At 38.9% G+C, this 17,107-nt stretch overlaps 1 pseudogene; it reads left to right on the forward strand.

Moving 5' to 3' along the window:
• Window positions 1–12,075: 12,075 nt before the first annotated feature.
• Window positions 12,076–17,107, forward strand: part of LOC139934793 (uncharacterized) — a 41,787-nt pseudogene continuing 36,755 nt past the window's right edge.

A 17,107-nucleotide genomic window follows, 5' to 3' on the forward strand; every position in this document is an offset into this window, starting at 1 on the left:
CATTTAAGAATGGGAATAAAAGAGTAGTGACTCGTTCTTAAAACCTTTCAGGGTCGTGTCCGTGCGTGAAATAGACCTCGCCTTCGGCTCGTGCCTTTATCGCACGGCCACTACCCTGCCGGTTTTAAACGGCAGTTTAAGAACTCGTCGCTACCATTTTATTCCCTTAGTATGTGTTTGCACAATTTTATGTGAAAGTATTTTCTAACTGGAGATTGAGTCCATAAGTCAAACTGGCTGGGAGCGGAGGGGGGGGGCATCTCACCCGTATCACACACGTAGACGGCAAACTAGCTGTTGCCTGCAAGTTGGTCATGGGGTAAGGAGCCATAGCCCGTGTCATACCCCGAATAGGTCATAATAGGGCATATAGGTCATCTGTAAGGGTTTCACCTGTTTTGCAATATGTTTTCAGTCTTCTGGTTGCAAACCGGTGGGGCAGCGGGGAGTTGAAGGGAGTAATTTTTTCTTTTTGTGTATTATGTTGAGATGCACAAAGTGAGAAGACTGTTCTTTGACAATTACCAATAGTGTCCTAAATGTATTTAAACACAAAGGTAACAAACACCACAAACAAGTAAGCTGAGCAGAATTGGGTTACCAGTCAAAATACCTTGTCACATGTACATATGTGACTAGTATCCTGCACATTATGCTTAGCAGAAATTTGTTAAGCAATAATTTGCTAGTTAACCAGCTCTATAAAACTGGGCTCTGTTGGTACGGACGGCAGCATTTTATAGTAAAACATGGTGTATCAACATATACACAAACAACGAACATGTAGCTTATGTCAATATTTTCGAACTTGTAGTTGGTGTCAAGTTTTTCTTAGGTTCTGGTGTTCCGCTCGATTTTTTGACACCAACTACACGTTTGAAATTAAAATTGACACAAAATACACGTTCTAAAATGAAATATTGTTGACACCAACTCCACGTTTGAAAATATTTATTAAGAAGGTTCGAACGTGTAGTTGGTTCAAAAATAATTTCTTTCGAACGTGTAGTAGGTGTCAACAGTATTTTATTTTCGAACGTGTAGCTGTTGTTATTATTTTCAAACGTAGAGTTGGTGTCCAAAATATTTAACTTGGGTTCCTATGTTTTTGACACCAACTACAAGTTCGAAAATTAAAGATCTCTTGACACCCAACTACACATCCGGAAATCAAATAATTTTGACACCAACTTCACGTTTGAAAGTGAAATATTTTGACAACTACACGTTTGCAGATGAAACATTTTTGACATCAACTACACGTTGGAAAAGAAAATGTTTTGATACCAACTACACGATCGTTTTTTTTAGGTTCGAACTTGTTGTTGGTGGCAATTTTGTAGTTAGTGTCAATATTTTCGAACGTTTAGTTGAACGTGTAGTTGATGTACATTTTTTTACTTGGGTTCCTATATTTTTGACACCAGCTACACGTTCGAAAATTTAATATTTTTGACACCAGTTTAAACCAATTTCCGGGTTAATCTGACGCAATATTGGTCAGGTTCACTGGATACATGGAATGTTTATTTCTGAAACGGTTGTGTGTCGATATATAGAACATTGTGAGAAACGGCTCCCTCTAAAGTAACGAAGTCTTTGGGAAAGAGGTAAATTTCTCTCTCAAATAATAAAATACTTCAGCTGAAGCCTTTTGTTGTGCATCTGAAATCACTCAAAGTAATACAACAATGGTGCTTTTCTTTCATTGTTCTCTTGCAAATTCGATAACCAATTGAGCCTAAATTTTCACAGGTTTGTTATCTTGTGCACAAAGTTGGGATACACTAAGTAAGATTACAGGGCCCAATTTCATGGCTCTGCTTACCGTAAGCACAGAATCGGCGTTTACGGAAGCAGAGAATAATGATAAAGGACCAAAAGTACACAATCAACAGGATAGCGGTCAATTTGTAAAGGTTTGTGTTTCTTTAAACATCAAACAGCTGCTACATTAAAAACATTTTTAAATCAGATGAAGATGAAATGATTGAACGTCCATGCGTCTTTCAAATCAGCACCCGCATAGTATAAATAGCCCATAACAACCGTTACCTTTCACTCCAAAGCATTTTCTTCCCGACGGGTAAGTTGGCTTTACTCACTTTTGATATTATGTTAGGCATGGCTTCGTGGTTTTTCACCCTGGTTCGAATCTCGGCGTGTCATAGACGATCCTTGCGTTTATGATTGGGCTTTGAAGGGAATGGCATTTATTATTACTCACATTTACAGGTAAAATATTTGTTTGACCATGAACAATTAGGTATGATGCTCCAAGCATAGTTTGTTTAAAGGGTATAGTTTTTAGTTTTTATTGTTAGGCGCATAGAGGAATCTTTCATTCATAATACGCCTTATAAATGCTGTTTATTATTATTATTATTATTATTATTATTATTATTATTATTATTATTATTATTATTATTATTTTTATTGTTATTGTTATTATTGCTGCTGCTGCTGCTGCTGCTGCTGCTGCTGCTGTTGCTGCTGCTGTTGCTGTTGCTGTTGTTGTTGTTGTTGTTGTTGTTGTTGTTGTTGTTATTGTTGTTGTTGTTGTTGTTATATGTACTTTTTCCTAACAAAAAACACGATGTGCACAGATTTACATTAAACTTACACAATTTGAAGATTATGATAGTAGAAAGCTTCCCTTGAAATTTTACTTACTGAGGTGCTGTATATAGTTTTTGAGAAATTAGTAAAAGTAATAATTTTCGTCTCAGTTTTAGCATGTAAAAACGTATTAACCAGTTATGCTATGGTTTTGGTATAATATCATAACTGGTTAAGGGGATTTTACATGCTAAAATAGTTTTGGTCTCATGAGACCATAATTATTTTGTGACTTGTTTTACTCATTTCTCAAAAACTACACAACCTTAGTTAGTAATATTTGAAGGGAAGCTTTCTACTATCATTATCTTCAAACCCTGTAAGTTTAATGTAAATCTGTGGACATTTTGAAAAAGTACCCGAATCCTTTAAAGTCACCTGGAAATAGATTTTGTTTTTCTTTTAAACATAAGAGTATATGCTAACAATAAAACATTTTTTTTTAGTAATTGTTTGTCACGATTTATATGTTTAAAAAATATATAAAGTTGTTTGGGGGCTGACTCCGCCCACCCCTTTTGAGACGTCAATCGAGGCAGACTTTGCCTGCAATGCGTATAGTAAACACACGTGCAAAGTACATGTACGTCCAAGTCGTGAGTTGGTACATTTCAAAAAGTGTTTTTTCTGCATTCAGCAGCAATAGACTGTGCAAGTCTCGCGCAGATTTGAACTTCCGGGACCATTGTGGTCCCAACCTTATGGAGTTTTACGATGGGGAGATTTTGTTTCGTCCATTACTTTAGTTTAATATAGTTTCTGACCATAAAAATGACATATGTTGTTAAAAATGTAATACTAATTAACAACATATATAAAAGTAAAAATAAAGTCATCATAAAAACGAAGAAAAACCGATGTTTAAACTTGACCTCAGGTCAATTAAGAATTTGTGCCCATCTCCGATCACGAAACTTACGCAGACGCTTGTTTTGGCAGCGCGGGGTGGAAAGCCTTTTCATTGGTCGCTTAGGCGTCGGCTTCCTCTTTAAAATGCGTCACGCGTTTATCTAACGCCCTTGCGACCATCGTGCGTCCACGTATAAACCAGCTTTCAGTAGTTTCACATTCGGGCGTAGATTTACAAAATGGGTTTCAAAACATTTAAGATCAAACAAACATCCTTGTCCCAGAGTTTTACTTTTGTCTATACATAGACTTTAACTCATAATTGTGTATTAGTTTAAAAAGCTAAAACTAATTTAAACACGTTCTAATGGGTATTTTTGTTGTTCAGATTCGGCATTAAGAAAAAATTAAAGCAAAGATTTGATTCATACAAAAATTAAGTTCTTCAGTTGTCGTGTTTTCTCGCACCGGTGCGCGCGAGACTTGCACAGTCTATACACCTGGTCGGCAATGCCAGAAGAAAAAAAAACGACTTGGTCCGTACATGTACTTTGCAATTGTGTTTACTCTACGCATTACAGGCAAAGTCTGCCTCGATTGACGTCACGAACAGCGCACTCTCGGGTCGGGGTCTACTCTTAAATTTGTAAATAACATAAGAACTGATTTTTTAAAACCTTATAGTTAACTGTTTATTCACATTCCACTCATCAAAACACATATATTAGTGACAAAGGCTTTATTTTGAAAAAATATCACTTCCAGGTGACTTTAAGGCCATTTATCTTTTATTATAGAAGCACTCCCTGTACTCCTTTTCCTAATCACACATCAACTATGTTTCGAATTTGATAGAGAAGCTTTCACTATTTCCGTGGCTTGTGTTTGTGGGATCCCTCATAACCAACCATGAAGCTACTCTTGTTGTGTCTGTGTGTGGCCGCTGCCAACGCCGCCCTTGCTCCAATTTACATGGCCCAGCGACGTGGCATTCCAAACAGCTTCATCATCAAGGCCAAGGTAAGTAATGTCCATTTATTTTTAAAAACTCACCATTCCGATAGAAAATCATGTCTTTGTGAGAGTCAATTCCCACTTGGCTTTTCAGGGCTAAGGTCAAGAATAAAATGTATTTTTTTAATTCAATTGAAACAAAAATGGAAATAATATTCCTCCGAAGTGAAATGTATTTTTTACATGCTTTGAACTATCAAAAGTTGCTGTACTTTTTTAAAAACAAATACGTTTTCATTGCTTTTGGTTTTAAAAGTTAATGTAGGTTTTCTCGGTCAATTTCGGAAAATAAAGAAAATAGGGTTCGCTTGATTTCAAAGTGAAAAATAATACGAAACAGTTGCCTTTTACAGTTTATCTGTTTATTCGTATTTCTTTAGTCGTACCCATTTGAATCCTCGGTGAGCGAAGCTGATTGCCTCCTTACGAAATTGAAAATGATTAAATCAGCAAAATCTCTAGTCGAACCAGCTTTGCTAAATTGAATGATGATTGTGTGTCATGAAAAAGAATGAGTGTGCTATGAACTTGAATGCCTCAAAATGACATTGAATGACCGAATTCTGAATTTAAAACGCAGTAAAAAGCGGAGAGGCAAAATAGCTTTAATTCGAACACATGAAAATTAAATTGGCTGCTCATTTGCCGAATTTGACAGAGAAAACCTACAGCAAAAGCAACTCTCTTTGAAGCCTGGTTCAACGAATTAGTTGAATTGTTCTCAATCCTAAAGAAACAGGGCTGTGACGTCACAATTCGTATCGCATTCGCATTCGCAGGAATTATGGACCTGTGCCCAACTTCATGAAGCCTGTAAACACAAACATTTGCTAAGCATGAAATGTCTAACAACGGGAATAGCAACCAAATTTCCACGTGATTTTCAGGATAAACAAACAACAAGAGTAACATGGTTGGTAATAATTATTGTTTTTATCAAGGAAGAAATTTCATGCTCAGCAATTTTGTGTGCTTGCAGGCTTTATGAAATTAGGCCCAGACTGGTCTTAACTTAGGGCTGTTGTCAACTTAGGAGTAGTCCTAGCTTAAGTTAAAAACATAACAATGAAGGCTAGACCTAAGTTAAGACGAGTTATAATGTCCCGAATCGAGTAGATAAGGCTATGTTCGAACTCTTTGTAATCCACTTATAATAGCAGGACTCTTTGATGTGAAGTGAGGTTGGATTGGTACAGGGATATTTTTCACACTTTCCACCCACAGGGCCCCGGTTCGATTTTTCACCGGTTTGTTTTCGGGGGAGGAATATCCGCAACAATTTTGTTTCATAACAGTCCAGGAGGCATCATCGAGTGTTTGCTCATAATATTCAGTACCATCTAGGGACCAATACAAAAAAGGAACAAATAAAAGGACTACATATGGAATTTCTTAAGACCGGATGCTCCACAAGTTGGTGTACAAAGTCTACGGGAAAACTTTAAATGCAGGGGAAACGAAAAGAAAAACCGTCTCAAAGGGATGCTTAAAGGCAGTGGACACTATTGGTAATTACTCAAAAATAATTATCATCATATGCAAATTTGTCCGGGCGGACACAATTGCATTATGCAGCAGCGTCCGGGCGGACACGATTGCATATGCAAAACCGCCAGGCGGAAATTATTGCATATGCATTAAGGTCCTCCGGATAGTATTGCATAGAGGACATAATTGCATGCGACACCTGTCTTATAAAATAATTAAAAACGTACACTTATGGTTTGCGAGACTATGAAAACAAAAATCCACACCAATTATTTGGGAACTTTTTTTCACATTAGTCACTCGGCTCATTCAATTTCATTTCAAATAAAATAAGCATACGCTTCAGCAATCTATAGTTTTGGGGAGCTGTTGATAGTTTAAAACGGCTCCGTTTGAAGTAACGTAGAAAGAGAAAGAAGTAATTTTCCACGAATTTGATTTGGAGACATCATAATTAGATTTGAGGTCTCGAAATCAAGCATCTGGAAGCACACAACTTCGTGTGACAAAGGTTTTTTTTTTTGACAGGTTTATTTTATATATATGTTGAGATACACCAAGTAAGAAGAATAGTCTTTGACAATTACCAATAGTGTCCAGTGTTTTTTAAACAAATACCGGTCAATATTAAGATCATTCAAATTCACGAAGTTGTAAAGTTCAAGTTTGCCTTTTGTCAGCCACATTTCATCAACATTATTGTAAATAGCTTTTTTGTTAAAAAAAACCTCAGTATTTGTTTTTCCTATGTGCGCAATATTTATTTTAGATACGACGAATAGCAACACAGCACATGTGCTGCGAATCACCCCTGTTTCGGTTCAGGTGCGTAAAATCCGTCGTATCATACAGCAGCGAGCCATGGTAGATTCGCCGTTTTAGTTTTGTTTTAATTAAAATTTGAGCTTTTACGGCACTGGACACTACTGGTAATTACCTAAAATAATTGCTAGCATAAAAACTTACTTGGTAACGAGCAACGGAGAGCTGTTGGTAGTATACAACATTGTGGGAGACGGCTCCCTCTGATGTGTTCTTATGAATCTCACAGCACGATGACCTTGAGCCCAAATTTTCACAGAATTGTTATTTTAAACAAGTGTTGGGATACACAAGTTACAATTTTAAAATGCTGCCTTAAAATCTTATTTTGTCAGGTGCAAATTTTGGAGAATTGTTTGATTGTTAAATACAAATCCGGGGTGCGTTTTGAGAAAATCTTGGAGTTACGATATCATATATTTCTGAATGTTAAGTAAATTTTCTAAAGTTTTCAAAACATCTGTCTAACTAGAGGAGGGTAATACCCCTATTGGTCATTGACAACATGTGCCCCGTACAATGTAGTACTATTGCTCATTATAGTTTGTAACCCGAAGGAAGGTGTAGTAGTTAAACAAAAAAGCAGAACAGTTATTTTCAGAACCGAGAAGTCTCCCGAACATCCGATGATATACTCCGCGGTAGCAGAATAAAGAAAGACAGCTCTCTATGAACAAACTCTACCTATGAACAAACTCCAAAGACGAGAACCGTAGTCACGGAGAGTAATGGTTGTGTATAATGTGCGTGCGAAAGGGACATGCATATTATTGTTACTACATCTAGTGTTGTGGTTATGAACGTCTTTATTAAAGGTGAAGTAAGACGTGAAAAGGCGAGGGGGGATGAGTGGATTTTTACATGAAGGTGCCTAAACAAGATTGGTAATCAATCGTTTTACGTCAATCCCTTGAAAAGTCTAGTGTGTAATCTTGTGTAAAATGCTTGACTGAATAACACAAAATTAATTACAAAATCAAAAAAAGTTAACAACAAAGTAAATCAACGCGAGGCCTACCATGCATGGGCCCTGTTTGTGGATTGAAATACTCGTTGTTCCAACATTGACGTTTCTTGGAGCTTTTTCAAGCTGATTTGCTTTAACTTTTTCATTTTCCTTTCAACCTTTGTGGACACTATTGGTAATTACTCAAAATAATTATTAGTATAAACCTTACTTGGTGACGAGTAACGGGGAGAGGTTGATGGTATAAAACATTGTGAGAAACGGCTCCCTCTGAAGTGACATAGTTTTCGATAAAGAACTAATTTTCCACGAAGTTGATTTCGAGACCTCAGATTTAGAACTTGAGGTCTCGAAATCAACCATCTAAACGCACACAACTTCGTGTGACAAGGGTGTTTTTTCTTTCATTATTATCTCGCAACTTCGACGACCAATTGAGCTCAAATTTTCACAGGTTTGTTATTTTATACATGTTGAGATACACCAAGTGAGCGACTGGTCTTTGACAATTACCAATAGTGTCCAGTCTTAAATACATTTCTTGGAAAAAGATCGCGGCGAAAATTCACGAATCATAACAGATAAAACCTACATGGGCTTTTTGTCCGGGGCCCTTGATTAGAGAACCCCGGGGATATTGAATTGTATTGTTATGGTTTATTTATAACAAATCATCACAGCCAGAGGTCGAATTAAGACAATTTTTACAGATAAGAATATTTACAAATATAATATTTTGATAATAAAGACATTATTTCAAATGCACACAACAGAAAACAGAACTCAAATAGGTAATATGGAAATGGAACTATAGCACAAAATTACCCATGCATGATCGAACACCACAGAATGAGTTCACCAAAAGCTGATAAAAATATTACAAAAGATTGCGGCTTAAAGCATTGGACACTATTGGTAATTGTCACTTGGTGTTTCTCTACATATGCATAAACTAACAAATCTGTTAAAATTTAAACTCAATTGGTTGTCGAAGTTGCGAGATAATAAGATAATAATGAACGAAAAACACCATTGTCACTCGAAGTTGTGTGCTTTTAGATGCTTGATTTTGAGACCCAACAATTTATTCTGAGGTCTCGAAATCAAATTCGTGGAAAATTACTTCTTTCTCGAAAACAACGTTACTTCAGAGGGAGTTGTTTCTCACAATGTTTTATGCTATCAACAGCTCCCAAGGTTTTATGCTAAAAATTATTTTAAGTAAATACCAATAGTGCCCATTGCCTTTAAGATACTTTCTGGTGGCTATTCAGCCTTTCTGGATTATCTGTATAGCGGCACACAGCTTAATGTTTTTTGTTTTGTTTAAAAAATAAATAATAATAAGGTAAGATGCAAGCCTCTCCTTATACATTATTCTTGCGACTGGTGTCCGTTCACTCTTAATTAAATACTTTGCACAATGTTGACGTTATTCCCACTCGCGCTACGCCTGCCCTTCCAACATGCCATGCCTTTTGTCCACTATTCTATCAACATCAACAGGTTCTCACTCCCTTTTACTGGGTCATCCATTCAACCACCGGAAGCAACAAGCGATCTTGACCTGACATTTTTAATATCGTAGCGTTGATGAAATTTCCCCAAAGAATTGTTGATGTTTTGTTAAAAATGGATCCGGCAGTGTAAAAAACTCACTGTTCCAATCGTTTGAGTTGTTAAGACGGCACCAATGATACAATATCGATTTTTCTCAGAGGCTGCCGCAGCTTGTGTATTTGGTTCGAAGGCGGGCTAATAAATTGTTTCACTACCAAGCCCCTTCCACACTAAAGCCCTTTTCACACTACAGGTATTTCCCGGGAAGTTCCCGGGAAATGTTAGTCGATCTGTTCACACTTCAAAAAAATTCCCTGGAAATAACATTTTCCCGGGAAATAATTTACCCAGTTAAGGGGTAGGGTTAAAGGAGTTAACCCCGGGGAAAAACGTTTTTCCCGGGAAAAGCAGCTAGCGAGAACGAAAGCGGGTTTAACTAACCCCACCTTTTGCTTCCACTGTGTTGAGACGTCATTAATCTCGAAAGGTCACAGACGTCAAAAATAGCGCTCCAAATAATTCGCGTCGTAACAATAGCCCCTTTTTGTTTTCTCCTTCTGAAAGTGTTTACGTTTAGGTACGAAAATAAAAGTGAATTACATCTGTAATTTACAAATAAATATATGAATTAAAAAAAATTGACCACGTGAATGGAATAGGAACAGAATAAATAGTGGGCGTAAACAAGCTTCCTTCTCGTACACACGCCATGTGTGTATAGTATTTCTTATTTACATGTACTTGGCCGTTGGTGGACTTTTGTTGTCCAGAGTCAGATTTGAGTTCTTCGATCGACATTGCTGTCTACCATCTGACAGTAAATATTTTAGTTCAATTTGTTGCTCAATTTCTTACGATGGGTAGAAGTGACCGATGGCGTGATGATAACAACCTGAAACTAGTTGCATTTTTGGCCGACGATGCAGTCCAAAAACAGCTAGATGGGCATATAGGCCTACAAGAAACGGGAAAGTTTTCTCAAAATTGGCTGACTGCCTGCGTGAAGCTGGATACGAACGGACCCCTGCCCATTGCAGATAAAAACTGAAAACCTTGGGGGAAAAAAGACTATAGGTCGGTAGGATAATAGTTTTGTTTTTCCAGAAGAAACATACATTTAAAAGTCTTTATGAAGCCATGAAAAAATGCTAGCCAATGTAGGGTTAAAGCCTATTCAGTGTTCTTTCTTTGCACAACGGGAAAACAGCACTGTCGATGTTAGAAGGGAAGATTGCTTCTTCTTCTTTCTACTGCTGTTGTCAGATTGTGCAAAATCGACCATGCGGTATTTTTTTCAATAAAACCTTTAATTACCATGGCCCTAACATCATGGACATTATTATGCAATCCTCCGAAAATGCCATTCAGAAAATTATTAGGCCTTACCCCAGGGTTGCATCCCTTAACCCTGCCCCTGCTGAGCAGGGTTAATTATTTCCTGGGAAAACGTCATTTCCCGGGAAAATCCCGGGAGTATTTTTGTAGTGTGAACAGATCAACCAAAAGTTCCCGGGAATTTCCCGGGAAATAGCTATAGTGTGAACAGGCAAAAATTGAGATCAATGCCAACACAAAACCTCTGGGTAAACCACGGACACAAAAGTCCATTCAATTACAGTTCTCAAAAAAGAAGAAGCACCCTTTCGCATTTTCTAATAGCAACTTGCTCCTACCAGTGGCCGCTCTTCTTGGCAGACCAGATTGACCTTTGACCAATACTTCCAGCAAGTGCCATGAAACTCGTCAATCGCACGACAAATTCCATCCGATTGTTCTACCGATGTCTTTAAAACACTGTCACAGCAATCGTCTTCTCCTGACAAGCCGTCAGTGATGTCTTCCCGAACTGCAAGACTTCTTGTCCGCCGTAATCACAGAATAACAACATGCAAATACACACGTGCAGCCATTTTTGGGTCGCATGTGGCAAGGATTTTGCAGCCGGCCGTGTGGCATTGTGGGAACGGACCTCCGTCAACAAACATTGGTAACTTCCGCATGGGCTGACCTGTTTACCACATTTCCTGGGGTTTGATCGTAAGTGTGAGACGACCGTGCATATTCCTGGGGAAACGTACTCCCGGGAGTTACTAAATTGGGATAGTGAGAACGGTTGCTGGGGTGGCGGTGGGGTTAAAACTCCCGGGATTTTCCCGGGAGTTCATTTCTCGGGAAATGGCTCTGTAGTGTGAAAAGGGCTGTTGACTGGCAATGGGGTAACTAGTGTACGTCTATTCCCCCGAGGGACTTTGAGTGACCAGAAGAGGGACCTATTTCCCGAGGCCGAACTCGCGATTTTTTGCATAGTTCCTAAAGAGCAATTGCAATGAAACTTTCAGGGATCGAAGGGTATGGTGCAATAATGATCCTAAGGTAATGATGTCATGATGACGTCATCACCGGTCACGTGACGTCATCTTAAAGGTGTTTTATGTTAAATGTTTGAAAATCTATATCAAATCAGCCTCTCGGGTCGGGGTCTACTCTTAAATTTGTAAATAAAATAAGAACTGATTTTTTAAAACCTTATAGTTAACTGTTTATTCACATTCCACTCATCAAAACACATATATTAGTGACAAAGGCTTTATTTTGAAAAAATATCACTTCCAGGTGACTTTAAGGCCATTTATCTTTTATTTAGAAGCACTCCCTGTACTCCTTTTCCTAATCACACATCAACTATGTTTCGAGTTTGATAGAGAAGCTTTCACTATTTCCGTGGCTTGTGTTTGTGGGATCCCTCATAACCAACCATGAAGCTACTCTTGTTGTGTCTGTGTGTGGCCGCTGCCAACGCCGCCCTTGCTCCAATTTACATGGCCCAGCGACGTGGCATTCCAAACAGCTTCATCATCAAGGCCAAGGTAAGTAATGTCCATTTATTTTTAAAAACTCACCATTCCGATAGAAAATCATGTCTTTGTGAGAGTCAATTCCCACTTGGCTTTTCAGGGCTAAGGTCAAGAATAAAATGTATTCTTTTAATTCAACTGAAACAAAAATGTAAGTAATATTCCTCCGAAGTGAAATGTATTTTTTACATGCTTTGAACTATCAAAAGTTGCTGTACTTTTTTAAAAAACAAGTACGTTTTCATTGCTTTTGGTTTTAAAAGTTAATATAGGTTTTCTCGGTCAATTTCGGAAAATAAAGAAAATAGGGTTCGCTTGATTTCAAAGTGAAAAATAATACGAAACAGTTGCCTTTTACAGTTTATCTGTTTATTCGTATTTCTTTAGTCGTACCCATTTGAATCCTCGGTGAGCGAAGCTGATTGCCTCTTTACGAAATTGAAAATGATTAAATCAGCAAAATCTCTAGTCGAACCAGCTTTGCTAAATTAAATGATGATTGTGTGTCATGAAGAAGAATGAGTGTGCTAGGAACTTGAAAGCCTCAAAACGACATTGAATGACCGAATTCTGAATTTAAAACGCAGTAAAAAGCGGAGAGGCAAAATAGCTTTAATTCGAACACATGAAAATTAAATTGGCTGCTCATTTGCCGAATTTGACCGAGAAAACCTACAGCAAAAGCGACTCTCTTTGAAGCCTGGTTCAACGAATTAGTTGAATTGTTCTCAATCCTAAAGAAACAGGGCTGTGACGTCACAATTCGTATCGCATTCGCATTCGCAGGAATTATGGACCTGTGCCCAACTTCATGAAGCCTGTAAACACAAACATTTGCTAAGCATGAAATGTCTAACAACAGGAATAGCAACCAAATTTCCACGTGATTTTCAGGATAAACAAACAACAAGAGTAACATGGTTGGTAATAATTATTGTTTTTATCAAGGAAGAAATTTCATGCTCAGCAATTTTGTGTGCTTGCAGGCTTTATGAAATTAGGCCCAGACTGGTCTTAACTTAGGGCTGTTGTCAACTTAGGAGTAGTCCTAGCTTAAGTTAAAAACATAACAATGAAGGCTAGACCTAAGTTAAGACGAGTTATAATGTCCTTAATCGAGTAGATAAGGCTATGTTCGAACTCTTTGTAATCCACTTATAATAGCAGGACTCTTTGATGTGAAGTGAGGTTGGATTGGTACAGGGATATTTTTCACACTTTCCACCCACAGGGCCCCGGTTCGATTTTTCACCGGTTTGTTTTCGGGGGAGGAATATCCGCAACAATTTTGTTTCATAACAGTCCAGTGGCATCATCGAGTGTTTGCTCATATTCAGTACCATCTAGGGACCAATACAAAAAAAGGAACAAATAAAAGGACTACATACGGAATTTCTTAAGACCGGATGCTCCACAAGTTGGTGTACAAAGTCTACGGGAAAACTTTAAATGCAGGGAAAACGAAAAAAAAAAGTCTCAAAAAGGATGCTGAAAGGCAGTGGACACTATTGGTAATTACTCAAAAATAATTATCATCATAAAACCTTTCTTGATTACGAGTAATGGGGAGAGGTTGATAGTATAAAACATTGTGAGAAACAGCTCCCTCTGAAGTGACGTAGTTTTCGAGCAAGAAGTATTTACCACGAATTTGATTTCGAGACCTCAATTTTCGAAATCAAGCATCAGAAAGCACACAAGTTCGTGTGACAAGGGTGTTTTTTCTTTCATTATTATCTCGCAACTTCTATGACCGATTGAGCTCAAATTTTCACAGGTTCGTTATTTTATGCATATTTGTTGAGATACACCAAGTGAGAAGATTACCAATAGTGTCCACTGTCTTTAATAGAGAAAGCGTGTTTTTTTTTCTGTGTGTATAGGTTTAGATGAAGTATCCAAGCATGGCATCGGCGTTGTATCCATGTCTCTCGGACCCGCTGTGTCCCCTTCCATCGATGAAGCAGTGGAAAAGCTACTGGCTGCTGGATACGTGTCCTCCGTGGCGGCAGGTAACTACGATATCGACGCCTGCAACATTTCACCCGCTAGGGTACCGGGGGTGAGTTCATGCATTCATGTTTAGAAACAGTCACACATTTTGAAAACGATCCATTATTTATCAACCGATGTCTCTATTAGACACGGTCTCGGAACGAAGACGACATGCCGTGAATTATATGCTGAAATTGACCGAGAAAACATTATTTGTAATATTGATGCTGCAAGTTGTGGTGTCTCTAAGAAATTTGAGGTAATACCAACTGGATTTCTTGTGTAAGTAGTGGTGGTTTTGAAAGTAGAGAGGTTCCGCAAGCATGCGGATACGGATACAGATACAGATACGGATATGATAACCGTATCCGTTCACGCCAGCCGCGTGTTGGATTTTGTTTGGCAAACTATAGGTAATGTTTCACTTGAGTGCACTCGCATTCATCATGACCGATAGAGACCCCGTGTTTTATACAATGCATTTTCTCATCACTTTGCTTGATTTTTTTATCTATATCAAGCACAATACAAGTGAAAGCAAATATTTTTGATCTGGGACAAAAATACAACTAAAAGTCTGCAAAGCAGTTATCCGTTTTTCTACGACGTGTATGAGCTGCCGTATCCGTTTTTATAACACCCCTTACAAGTATTCTGCCTGCTCATTGGTTTAGAGCGCGTCACATGACATGTCTAAGTTTTGCTAGACGACGGCCGTGTGATAGTGCATCGGTTTGCCGTGCGCTAGTCCGAAGACTATCACACGGCGTGCAGTAACCAGATGTCCGTTACGTGTACGAGGATGATAAATTAATAGTCTGTTACCAGTTCGGATTGCACGACACTACATGCAGCACAGTAAAAGTTTTTGCAATCTATAATCGCGTCGTCCGTTGATTGTAGCATTCAGGTCTGTAACTTAATAATAATAGTACAGTATTTAGAGAAATGTTTGGGGTGTTATAAAACAAATATTGACTTCTTTTTACTCGTGCAATGGTTAAAAATATGACTCCCTCGGTGATCCCCGTAGCGTTCTATTTTCCCTCGGCTTCGCCTCGGGAAAATAGAACGCTTCGGGGATCACCTCGGGAGTCATAGTTTTGACCATAGCACTCGAAGCAGTCAATATTTGTATACTAGCGTGTGAGCAAAATACGGTAGTCGCGGATACGCGTCACGTGAACACACAAAGTGTCGACGTATCGGTATCTGTATGTGTATCCGTAGGCTTGTGAAACCTCTCTAGTAACCGGTGGTTAACGACTCAAATGGCCCAATTGCACAGAACTGCCTATAAACAGAAAGTACTGCTTACAAAAACCCACTGCTTTATAGCCATAATTAACAGGATACCAGTCAAGAATTGTACATGTGACATTCTATTTTGACTGGCAACCCTATTTTGGTACGCACATGATCCGTTTGTTCAGCGTGCCTAAGCAGCCCATGTAGTGGGCACAGAGTGAAAACTGAACCTATTGTTTTATATAAATCATGTTTTCATGCACTAGGCGATCACTGTAGCAGCTTCTGACGAAAAAAGACCAAAGAGCCTATTTATCCTGTTGTGGCTCCTGCGTAGACATCTTTGCACCCGGTGTAGACATTGTGAGTGCTGGATATAATCAGGATGATGCAGTGGCTACCAAGTCGGGCACGTCAATGGCCTGCCCACATGTTACTGGTATGTATGACATTGTAGGAGCTAGTTGTAGGGGCTAGTTGGTATAGACGATGTGACCATGTTTATATTCAAACCGCCCTCTGTTGAAAAAAACCCACTGTATTACGTCATGTTTCGCAAGGCAAAAAGACACGTAGTCATGGTAAGATTGCATACACTTTCTAGCTGGCTGCCAAAACACAAAGGTTTTGCCCGGCGGTATGCGCGCGAATCATGTTATGGTTCCCGTGTGACGTCAGAGGTAACATCGTCTCTATTATTTGATAACACTCAACAAGTGACTGATGTCTCATATTTAAAGAAGAAAAGTGGACATTCGCCGTAGAAAGTTATTTAAACGTACAATGTCAGATACCAAACTAACTTTACAGTCATTTTCTATGTCAAAGACACTGGATACAGTGCAACAAGTACATGATGGGAAGTAAGCGCATAATGGAATAGAGTACAGTTACACAGTTCGGTACATACAACTCTCCAGTTTGTCTTTAAACAATACTATACCCTTTTGGAATTAGCTTTGCTCAAGGCAGTCGCATTATTCGCTCCGAAAAGACGCAGCTGTAAACCCACCCGCCGTATACCCTGTGCATGGTGTGTGCGATCACACCGAATGACCAACCCGTATACACACTGTCACATCGCACGAATACTGTTCACACAAGTCATCGCACTCGTACACCACTAACCGCATGCGGAGGCCGTCAGGCCGACAGCCTTGTCGGATCTGTATCTTCCCGTTTTAATGTGTTGTATTGAAAAAATTCCAATAGTGGACGAAATTGGGGGGCTCGAGGATATGCTAGTATGCAGCTCATGAATATGTATATCGTTCGTCAGACCTATCAGACAACACAGGATGTGAGGCAAATGAATTATTCATTTTGACGTCCAATCACGCACTTCCCTTATCACGACCTTTGGACCCTATCATGCGTCCGTGGTGGTGGTGTGTGAGGTAAACATGTCTCGTCTTTCGCGGGCATTATGGTAATGAGCTGACCGTGGGAACTCTTCGCTTATTATAGTAATGGGGTCAGTGGCTTCAACACAGATCCTACAAGGCTGTCGGCCTGACAGCCTCCGCATGCGGATAGTGTACGGGGGCATCGTGTCGTGCGATGTTACGCACAGTGAATACGGGTGGGTTTTTATACAGCGGCGGTCTTTTTTCGGAGTGAATAATTCGACTGCCTTGAGCAAGGCTATTTTGGAATTAAAAAAGAACACCACAAACACAATATAAAGACA

The sequence above is a fragment of the Asterias amurensis genome, chromosome 3 (genome assembly GCF_032118995.1).
Source record: "Asterias amurensis chromosome 3, ASM3211899v1".
Taxonomy (NCBI): Eukaryota; Metazoa; Echinodermata; class Asteroidea; order Forcipulatida; family Asteriidae; genus Asterias; species Asterias amurensis.